Consider the following 12176-nt stretch of genomic DNA (forward strand, 5'->3'; position numbering starts at 1 on the left):
CTGTCTGCCTTCTCAGTTTTACCTCCAATTCCCTACTTAATGAAGCTGAAAAGAGTAGTGATTACATTGTTCCTTTATTATTACTGGACCTGCCCAGGAGAATTTGTCCAATTTTGCTGAAATACTACTAATTTGAAATTTTCACAAGGACTAAAAATGTATCCTGTGGTTGTGCAGAATGTGGGAGAGTTACTTCCAATGAATTTTTATTCAAAGGATATGGACTGAGTACCTATTATGTACCAGACACTCTCCAACATGCTTTTGTTTCCATGGTGGGAAAGACAATGGTGGACCTTGCCCTTGGTCCTCACTATGACACCATGGGAGATACTGAGGAGGGCTGTAGTCATACAGTGTGATAAATGTCCTGGCAGAGATATGCCCAGAAGATTGTACTGGCAAAGAGATGGTCCACTTATCTCTGTTTGAGGAAGGAGTGTCATGAAAGGCTGCGGAGAGAACTTAGGTTCTGTCCAGAAATGTGAATATGAATATAAAATACCCAGAAGGATTGATTAGAAATCATTCAGATACCAGGTAGAGATAGCAAAAAGAACAAGCTCAAGCACAAACATGAATTTATTGGCTGCCACAAGGGAGGGGGGTTCAAGGGACTGTCCAGACAATTGTGGGACCTGAGTTTAGACAATGTCTACAATTCTCTTGTTCTCACACATACCTTTCATTTTCTTGTTTATTTTCTCTGAGTTTCCTTCCTAGTCAGCGAGGGGGAGACCCTAAGCAGATGCAGACTTGCGTGGTCCTTGTATGGGTGACTGCTCCGTCAGGGCCTATGTCAGTTCCCCAGAAAAGGATGCTGATTGGTCCTGTTCCTGCCACATCTTCATCTCTCACTCTCATGTATTCACTCATTCAGTGCAGTTAGTTAGAATCACTGTTCTCGAGTTAATCTCTGGACTCTGGAATTGTACACCTGGGCTCGGCTGAATCACTGGGTTTCCGTGAGGTGGGGAACCAGTCAAATGATCAACATTCCCACCATTTGGACAGGGGAGTCTGTTTAAAAAAAAATGTGTGTGACAAATTAAAACCTATGTTACATAAGTTACAGAGTCCAAAGATTGGGAGGTCCGTTCTATATAAAGTCCCTGATTCAGGGAAGACAGGGTACATTAGGGCTGCTCATACTTGTGTACGCAGGAATCTGGGGATACGGATTTGATGTAGATTTGAATTCTGGAATGGAGCCTGAGACTCTGCACTGCTGAGTGGTGAGGCTGAAGCAGTGGTCCGTGGACCACCTTTTGAGTGCTTTGCCCCAGATGGAGAGATTATTAGGACAACATGCCTGCTTCCCCTCTGACTTCTAGTATTACCTGTCAGTTCTGTCACTGACCTTTAGGTCTGCCAAAGAGTATCTTTCTTGTTTTTAACCCCTGATGAAAGCAGGCCTTCCACTGAATCCTATGTTAATGTCACATTTGTGGTCATAGTTACCGTGGATTATGGTATTTATGGCAATTCAAAAATATTTCTGGCTTTTTCCTTTTGAGTACTTGGCAGGATTACACTTCTCTTCTCCTTTTGAAGTTAAGCATGTGACTTATGCTAGCCAACAAAATGAAACAGAAGAAACTGTAGGGCCCCGGGTACAATTTGCATTGTGCTGCTCCTACTGTGATGACAATGTAAACCCATGTGGGAGGAGGGGCTCTGATGACCTGTATACCTAGTTGATTATGGTTTGTATCATGTAGCATCAAAGTGGAGTATTTTTTTTAAAAGCATTGAAACGTGAGATTGCTTGTTGCTGCAACATAACCTTGCCTTATCCTGACTAATATGGTGACCTTGAATGGATCACATCCTCTCTCTGGGCTATAGTTTGTTCATTTGTGAAAGAAGGTGGTTGGACTAAAGTATCACTTATGCTTCTTTCATCTCTGTCGTTTGAGGATTCTACATCTTGCCTGACAGCATCCGGGAAAGAATGGTCTCCCCGTTATTTGTTCCTCTTGGAATCTTTCCACAAAGCTCAGGAATGATTAAGATACATGTCTAGATAACACCCATTGGCAATAGAATAAGACAGCTGGCCAAACAATTGTAAACTATAATAAGGGTGTGTACTCCAGATGCTTAAATGTTATTGTCAAATGTCTAAATAAATGCCCATCACACTTTGGAAGCTGAGATTTTTCTTTTTCTTAACATGATTTTTACTAGCTGTCAAACTAATTTATGGAGAGCCCATAATGCAAGTGCCACATTGTTTTATTAGGGACAAGTGAGCATTGTGGAAAGTGTGAAACCAAGCATGCAGGATAGATAAATAATATACCACAGAAATATCAGAATCACAGAGCAATTTTTCAAGTGGAAGCACCTTATTATTAAAACCTATTTTTTATAATATTTATAAATATGGTTGATTATGTTCTCCTTATACTTAATACCTTTTTTTTTTTCTGAAGAAGAGTAACATGGAGAAAATCTATTTACAGACTTACTTGATTTGATTATTTTACAGCACATTCCATGCAGAAATTTTGGAATCAGACTGCCTGAGCTGGAATCTTGATTGTCCAGTTAATAGTGTGACTTCACCTCTCTGACTCTGAGTTTCTTTTTCTTTTTTTTTTTTTTTTAAGATTTTATTTATTTATTCGACAGAGATAGAGACAGACAGCGAGAGAGGGAACACAAGCAGGGGGAGTGGGAGAGAAAGAAGCAGGCTCATAGCGGAAGAGCCTGATGTGGGGCTCGATCTCGTAACGCCGGGATCACGCCCTGAGCCGAAGGCAGACGCTTAACCGCTGTGCCACCCAGGCGCCCCTGACTCTTAGTTTCTTGAACTGTAAAATGAGGATGCTGTTAGATATACTTCAAAATAGTTTATGGATGAAATTCACATATAGTATTCACCTATAGTAATTAACAGCAGTATTATCATCCTCTCATCAATGGCATCTTTGCCTCCAAAGAAAAAGCTTACGTATTTGCCTCTGATGACTTCAGTGGGTATGGGTAACACATCTCAGCAGATCAGATTCTACCGACATCAAACAGCCACAAGGTAAGATTAACTGCCCTTAATGCCACACTCTGTCATTTTCAGCATGACTTCACCCACAGATATCAGAGGGGCTTTCTCATAAAACCCAGCTTAGTGAGTTAATCAACCTTCAGGAGGTATTAGAGGACAGAATGGATGTACATTTCAAAGGAGCTTTATTCCTAAGTCATCCCAAATCACATGTCTGAACAATTTTCTTCTGTACCACAGTTAACATGTTGGTCACAATTTATTGAACAGCTTTTACTAACTCTAGTCTGGAATGATCTTTGCTATCCCTTGTCAATTTCACAAATGCATTCTTCTCTTTCTAAGGCTGTCTATCTGTAAAAGGGAGGGGTGCGTTTCACTAGAGTCGTAAAAATTTAAGCACTTAAATGGTGGCACCTCCCAGGATTTGAAAAGAATCCCATCTTTTGAATGAAAAATCAGGAAGCATCAATGCTTACTGTGGGTGAATTTTTTTTTAAAGATTTTATTTATTTATTCAACAGAGATAGAGACAGCCAGCGAGAGAGGGAACATAAGCAGGGGGAGTGGGAGAGCAAGAAGCAGGCTCATAGCGGAGGAGCCTGATGTGGGGCTCGATCCCATAATGCCGGGATCATGCCCTGAGCCAAAGGCAGACGCTTAACCGCTGTGCCACCCAGGCGCCCCTCTGTGGGTGAATTTTATCTGGCATCAAAATGGTATAATAATAGTTGATAATTACAGAGTGCTTACTATATGTCAAACACTGCTAAGTGCTTTATATAGATAAGTCATAACTGCCCCATGAATTACATCCTAGTGATACCATCTTTTTAAGGTTGTGGAAATGGCTGGATTTAAGCAATTTTCCTGAGGTCCTTCAGCTAGTAGCTGAGTTGAGATTCAAACCCAGATTAGCTGATGCTATAGCTGGCACTCTAATCCCTGCGTATACTTCTGTCCCAGATGTAAGACATGTCCAGTGATAGAAGCCAAAGAAACAGCAAAACACAAATCCAAATGCAGGGCTGTATCATGAGAACTGTACTGTAATGAACGACACATATTACTATGTGATAATGTTTTCATCTTAAGAAATGAACAAAAGACAGTGAAAAATTGGTGCATCTCTGAATTTTTGAGTCCAAGATGACTCCCTGGGCTCTTTGGAGGAAACATACACTTTATAGGTAATTCATTAGCTGTAAGTTCTTACCTGGATGCTTATTTTCAAGTGTCTTTCTTACTGCAATATACATTTCATGAAGGAGATGATTTTTGCCCGTTTTATTTGCTGATCTATCCCAATGCCTAAAATAGTGCTTGGCATGTAGTAAGTGCTCAATAAATATTTGTTGACTAAATGAATACATTATCTCTAGTTCTTCCTGTTTGTAGCTTCTGATAACTCCCTCCTGGGCATTGCTGTCTTCTTGTGGTTTATAATTTCTGACTATGAGCTAACTCTCAGTAGCTGTTAAACATGTTGGAGAATGATCTGGGCCCCTGGCTGCAGACTATCTGGGCCCCTGGTTTAGACAGATTTGTGTCTATATCTGTTTCAGAGAGCTGGGGCAGTATGAATTCCGTTGATCCTCGAAGAGTTTTGAAATATTAATCTATGCAGGCCATATACTCTTATGGGGCAGGCCTGAGTTTTGGTCATATCGGGTATGACTGTATGCTTTCTTGATACTCTCTTGGGCCAGTGGGTAGAATTTTTGTTTCCTGTTTCGCATAAAGCCTGTATATTGATGTTTTGGTTCGCTAGCAGATAGCTCTGTCATGCACAGGGACCATGGCCTGGACTTCATGACCTTTCCTGATGCTAAAGACCTGTCCCCAGGCATAGAATTTCATATCTGATTCTGACTCTCCCAAAAGTCCTCTAGTTTTGTTATCTCCTTCCCAGTGTGTTTGCTTTTCATCTCCTTATTGGATTAATCTTACTTTATGTGTGAAAAAAAATTTTTTGGTGAGGTTTTATCCAGCATTTTATTTGTTTTGCCTTGGAAAGAGAATCCTCATGCCATCTCAGTGTCATATTGAATAGAAATCCTGAGCAGTACTGTGCATGATAAAAGTCTTACTAGAGATAACAATATTAAAATTGTCAGTTCTCCTCTTACTTACCACTTCAACTCCACACTGTTCTCGCGATGGCTGGGGCTGTGTTCTATCACTGGAGCCCAGCATCATCCTCAGCCTATCACAGGTCACAGGAAACAGTTTGATGAGTGAACATACATCCATCCGTTTTCATTCTTTATCCATCTGTTGCCTCCGTTATGGCTCGAGTACCTGGCTGCCCTTTCCCTAGACCCAATAGACTCAGGAATATGTCCCAAGGCCGTGAGCATTTTTAACTTCTTCTATTTTCCCCTAAACTAATTTTCAAAATACTATCTACTGCTGTTGTACCAGCACTGTCACTTCCTTAACTCTTCTGGCCCTAACTTCTGTCCTTGTCTAGAATAACTAGGGTCTTGGAATGACCTATTGTTTTTAGTGCTGTATCTTGGGTTGTTCTTGCTCAGGGCCTCCTACTCTCTTGAGGAGTTGAGACATAGTGGATTCTGAAGTAGAGCAGGGCACAGACACCACAAGTGTTAAGTCGTATTGGATACTGAGGGTGAATGGCAAAAGGAAGAGTCCAGACAACAGTTAGGATTATACAAACCATGCCTAGAGTGGTAAGCTGTATGTGTTTTGAGGACACTGGGGATTTGGGGACTCAAGCACAGAGAAAGAGACTAGAGTGTAGTTATTAGATCTAAGGCATGTAGTTAAGGGTAATGTGCCAGAAAATAGGCTGACTACCTAGGTAACTAGAGTTGTTTTTTTTTTTTTTAACTTTTTCTTGTCTGAAGCAGTATTTACACACACACACACACACACACACACACACACACACACTTTCTTTTGAGATTTTGAGACGTCGATGGCTAGGCCTTTGGTGATGGTACGTCAGTGTCATAGTGGGAGTAGGGGATGTAGAACCTGGGAACCAGGTGGGCCTATGTGCCTTATGTGCCACTGAGAGTTAGCCATGCAGAAACAAGGAAACATTCCTTCCTTCTTACCTCCATCAAAGGTAGTTAGAACCACTTATGTATGATGAGAAAAGGCTGTAGCTGGAAACAAGGAGGAATTGCCTTTGTATATAGGCCGAAAAGAAGAAATTGAGGGTGCTTTTACTCTCCTTGCCTGCCCTGCTTTTGCTGGGAAACCTTATTAGGTTGTTACAACCTCAGCAGATAAATCTGAGAATGCATTTTTATTTATATGTTGTTTTCTCGGCATTTCCTGTGATAGACTTCAGTTATAAAGAGAGTTATAAATGCTGTTTCTGCAGGCTGTTTTTACTGCACTGTATCTGTGTTATTTCAGAAAGGCCCACTGAGACCTGATTCCAAAAGGTCTTGTTGTTGGATAGAGGTCTGCTCCTTGTTAGCTGCAGCCCAGAGAATTCTTGACTGACATCCTGGAGCTGTTCCAATTACCCAGAGTGGTCAGGCCAGGCAACACACTGTGGCGATAGCTCAACTTATTCACTTCTACAAGCTCGGTGTCTGTGGGGTTACCCATTCGCTCATTTATTCAATAGGAGTATGAATCTCCATCTAAGTCTACGTAGTTATATCTAGGTGTGTGTGTGTGTCTATATCTTTATCCATATGTCTATCTTATATATAGATCCCATACATGTAAGAGTATGATATAAACAGTTCTAAGCACATGGTCATAATATAGAACAAAAACAGACAAAAAGACTTCCCCCTTTGGAGCTTACATTACTATTGGAGTTGTAGATAGAAGTAATATACTATTATAAACTATTATATCAATTGATCAATAAATAATATAACTTCGGATAGAGACAACTGTACAAGAAAAGAAATCAGAGTAATGGCTGGAAGAGTGGTGATGGTGAGAGGGGGCATAGGGCAGGCAGGACACAGTCTTAGTTAGGGTAGCCAGAGCAGGCTTCTCTGAGGACTCCAAATTTCCCTGGAAACCTGCGAGCTGAGGGAGAATATTCTAAGCAGAAGGGAGGACAAGGAGAAAGGCTCTGGGGTAGGAACAGGCTTGACAATTTTTAATCAAAACGGACAGTCTCTATAGCAACAGTGCAGTGATGAGGTGGGATGGTGGGTGGGGGGTCAGGTGAGAAGGTGGGGCAAGATTATATAGGACGATATTGGACTCAATAATGTATTTTATCAATTTTGAATTTCATTCTAATAGTGTGTGTCCCAAGCAGCAAAATGACATGGGAAGATTTATAACTTTAAAGAATGCTCTGGAACTTGGCTAGAGAGTGGAAAGCGACAGTAAGGAGCCAATCCGGAGACTATGACATTGATGCAGGTGGGAGCTGAAGGCACCACAGGCCAGGGTAGTAGATATGGGAGTAACGAACAGTTCTTTCTTGCTGTTATTTTAACTGAATGTTTCCAAGGCATAAGTGGAAGGTCTTATTGGTAGATTGTAAGTAAGATGTAAATAAATATAGGGACCAAAGATCATTCTTAGGTTGTTGGCTGGCATGCCTGGGGGAAGGTCATCGTATGCAGCCATAGAAACCCTGGTAAGTAGTGCCCGAGAGAGACAAGCTGACTCTCAGCCATGTGCGTATGGTACTCAGAGGCATGGACTTGAGTAGGATCATCATGGGAGTCATGTCAAGAAAGAGCAGAAGAGTCCAAGGACTGAGCTCTGGGGGGTCTCTACCACGTAGAGGACGGGGAAGGGAAAGTAATCCAGAAAAGGAGACTGAGGAAGAGTGCCCCGTGAGATAGACAGCCAACCAGGGGCGCTTGCCGACCTGAATCAAATGTTCAACGTGCTTCAAAGAGCAGAGTGACCACCTGTGTGAGAATCTGCGGTGGGTTGAGGGAAAGGGGAAAGAGACTCTGATTAGATGCGGCAAGAAGGAAACCATCACCCATGTTGAAAAGGCCATTTCAGTGAAGTACTGCTGATGAAAACCTGAAGAAAAAAGGTCAGGTAGGTCTGGGAGGCCAGGAAGTAGAAACATGAGTGCAGCAACTCTTTCAAATGTGTGTCTACGAATTCAAAGTAGAACATAGGAGGGTTCCCCTTTCTCCCCTTTCCCTCTTACATTGTTGGTGGGAATGCAAGTTGGTACAGCCACTCTGGAAAACAGTGTGGAGGTCCCTTAAAAAGTTAAAAATTGAGCTACCCTATGATCCAGCCATGGTACTACTGGGTGTTTACCCCAAAGATACAGATGTAGTGAAGAGAAGGGCCTTATGCACCCCAATGTTCATAGCAGCTCTGTCCACAATAGCTAAATCGTGGAAGGAGCCGAGATGCCCTGCAACAGATGACTGGATTAAGAAGTTGTGGTCCATATATACAATGGAATATTACTCAGCTATCAAAAAGAATGATTTCTCAACATTTGCTGCAACATGGACAGCACTGGAGAAGATAATGCTAAGCGAAATAAGTCAAGCAGAGAAAGACAATTATCATATGGTTTCACTCATTTATGGAACATAAGAAGTAGGAATATCAGTAGGAGAAGAAAGGGAAGAAGAAAGGGGGAGGGTAAACAGAAGGGGGAATGAACCACAAGAGACTATGGAGTCTGGGAAACAAACTGAGGGCTTTAGGGGGGAATGGGATAGGCTGGTGATGGGTATTAAGGAGGGCACCTACTGCATGGTGCACTGGGTGTTATACGCAAGTAATGAATCATGGAACTTTACATCAAAAACTAGGGATGTACTGTATGGTGACTAACATAATATAATTAAAAATATTATTATTTTAAAAAAAAGAACATAAGAGGGTAACTTTCCAGTTTTAAGTACCTTAATTCTATAGACCAGCTTAATACCTAATTTGGTAGATAATCTTTTCTGGGGGAGGAAGAGGGTTCTGAATCTGGGGGCTGGAAATCTGAGATCCAGCATGGTCAGGTTCAGGTGCGCTCTCTCTTCCCGGGGGCAGATGGTCAACTTCTCATTGTGTCCTCACATGGTGGGAAGAGCAGACAGACTGTTCTGAGGTCCCTTTTCAAAGGGCACTAATGCCATCCATGAGGGCTCTACCCTCAAGACTTAATCACCTCCCAACAACCCCACCTCCTAACACCATAACATTGGAGGTTGGGATTTCAACATACAAATTTTGGGAGAACATGAACATGCAATCCACACAAGGGTTGGTGATATTCTTTCCATATATCACCTCATATCCCATTCACCCTGGATGCTTAATGATCGCCTGTGGACTGATTGACCTGACTTAATGGTAGAGGTCAGTGTAGTAGGCTTTTTTTCATTCCTTTAATAGAATTCTATTAGTTCCTCTCTTTTCTTCTCCTCTCTCTGTCTCTATATCCCTCTTAATATGAACAAATATTGTAGCGACTTATGTCCCAGGAATGGAGCCCTCAAAGTCAGCAGGCAAAGGCTGATCCTTTAAGAGCTGTGGCTCCCCAAATATTGTGCACATCGGCAAGCTGTACCTTAATAGTTCCTCATAGCACACTGTGCCAACAGCTCATGGATCAAGTACTCCCTAAACAGTAATATTCCCTGACATGGTGGATCATTATAGTTTCATTATAGTCTTTTGAGTCAATGATGTGGGAAGAATGGGCTATCATTTTTAGCCCCTTGGGAAAAGAGCTATTTTGCCTCCCCAACGGAACCACCTGCCATTTTATCCATGTCCACCATTTTAGAATTTCTCCCTCAGGGACTAGTACCTGTATTGGGATATAACACCCAAGGAACCACATTTTTTTGACTATTTATCAAGGACATAACTATTGCCCTAGCATTTTCCGGTGCATTTATGGTGTGAGGAAAGAGCACTAAACTAATAAATCAGAATAGTTGGTGGTTGGGTAGGAGTCTACTCATGCCATTTGCTTTGTGATTTAGAAGAGTAACTATTTAATAATGATTAGTAGGTAGACAGAGATGGATGTATATGCATACAAACACACATGTGCATGTGTGCACAAGAACATTCACACATATATACACATGCATCTCTCTATCCATCCATCTATCTACCTACCTACTTATCTACCTATCTTCAGTTTACATCCTCAGACCCTTAGTAGAACAATGCTTGACTACTAGCAGGAATATATTCATGCTAAAGATTTCTTGCGTGAAAGAATTAAACAGAGTATTGTCCCTGCCTACTTTACAGTATCAATGTGAGACCTGGCAAAGAGAGCAGTGTGAGAGTAAATGCAAATGCAAAAAGGTACACATGTGTAAGACATTGGGCTATTCACTGGATTTTAGTGACTGAAGAGAAATTTCTTCCATAAACATTTCTGATAATCTATTATTTGCCTAGAGCTATGCAGGACACTAAAGATGGGAGGGGCACCTGCCCGAGGTGCTCCAAGTATATACATAAGACTTCTTCTTGGGCATGGAATAAAAGTTGGTTAATTTCCAAAACAAGAGTGGCTTCAGCAGCAAGACCCAGAAATTCTGGTGACAGAATCTTTTACTTGCCACAGAGACTATTTGATAGTATAGGGTGGTCTTTGAAGTACACTTGTACTTATACCTTTATCTCATTGGATGGATATTTCTTTGAGTTCCCTCCTTAAGAGTAAACACAGGAACTGTTCGTAACTGTAGAGTGTTTTCAACTTAATATAGTGCTTTCACATAATTAGCTCATCCAATGCTCATGATAACCCTGAAGTCTTGTTGCCTTGTTTTTTACAGATGAGGAAGTGATCTCCAAATCACGACGTGCCTCATCCAGGGTACTTAAGTTGATAGTGAAACTGGAACTTGAACCTGGGTCTATTTGATGCTGCCTTCAAAAGTCACACATACTTGAATAACTTCCTTGCACTTGCTAATGGCTTCCTAAACTTGCCTCATCATCGGAGTCACTTGATGGAGTGCTAATCGCTGGTGGACATTGGTGGCATCAGTGGAGTTGTGTTTGGAGGTGCCCTGCTGAACCAGGTATTTACCTGTTACTTTCTTGACTCTGAGAAAGTTAGAGGGTCCAGCAAAGTGGGGTATTTTGGTGGGAACGAATACTCATGGGCATTGTTTACCAAATGTGATGGAATTATTTCAATATCTTAACAAACAGTGCAACACACCAGAAAGATCTGACTTAATTTTAGCTCTTCTTAGGGAAACTTTAAAAAAAAAAACAACCCTCCAGACACCTGCTCTGAAGGTTTTGATGAAGCAGGCATTGAATAAAGCTAGGAAATAAATATGTCTGTGTGTTTATTTTTACAGAATTCTTATACATTCCTGGGATCAAGCAAATTCTAGAAACAGTGGTATCATGCTGAGTGTGGGCTCTGGAATCAGACTGCCTGAAAAAATCCCAGTTATGTAACCTTAGGAAAATTACTTAACCTCTTTAAGTCTCATTTTTCAACTTTAAATTTGGGGTAACTCTGGTGAATACCTCACAGGGTTGTTAAAGATCAAGGTTAACGAATCTATGTAAAATGCTAAGTACAGTCACTACTGGGTCTCCGTGAGCAGACGATAAATATTGGCTATAAAGACATAATGGTAGCTGTATAACTGCCTGTCTTCTAGCATAGCCCTTATCCACATTTATGGAGTGTCTTTGAAGCCGAGTTTCTCATGGGAAGATGACTTGCTGTCCTTTAATTATTGTGAAATATAATTTGAATCATTTTCCAATGATAAAAATGGATTTATTTATTTATTTATTTATTTAAAAGTTTAATTAATTAATTATTTTAATTATTTGAGCGACAGAAGGAACTGCAAGCAGGGGGCGGGACAGAGGGAGAGGGAGAGAGAGAAGCAGACGCCCTGCTGAACGTGGAACCTGACTCCCCCAGGCTCAATCCCATGACTCTGAGATCACAACCCAAGCTGAAATCAAGAGTCAGATGCTCAACTGAGCCACCCAGGTGCCCCTATGAAAATGGATTTAAAGCAGTGGTTCTCAACTCAGAGAATCTGGGGAGAAAGTTTACCACTGTCATCCCACCCTCAGCGAAAAGTGCACATGCACCAGGGAAAAAAACATTTTGTACAATTTGGGGAGGTTCTCAAGTTCCTAATCCTTGAGTTATTAGATCTGAAGTTACTTTAAGAAGCCAATTATCTAAAATATATATATATATATATATATATATATATATATT

This window comes from Ursus maritimus, unplaced genomic scaffold, assembly GCF_017311325.1.
Source record: "Ursus maritimus isolate PB19 unplaced genomic scaffold, ASM1731132v1 scaffold_9, whole genome shotgun sequence".
Lineage (NCBI taxonomy): Eukaryota > Metazoa > Chordata > Mammalia > Carnivora > Ursidae > Ursus > Ursus maritimus.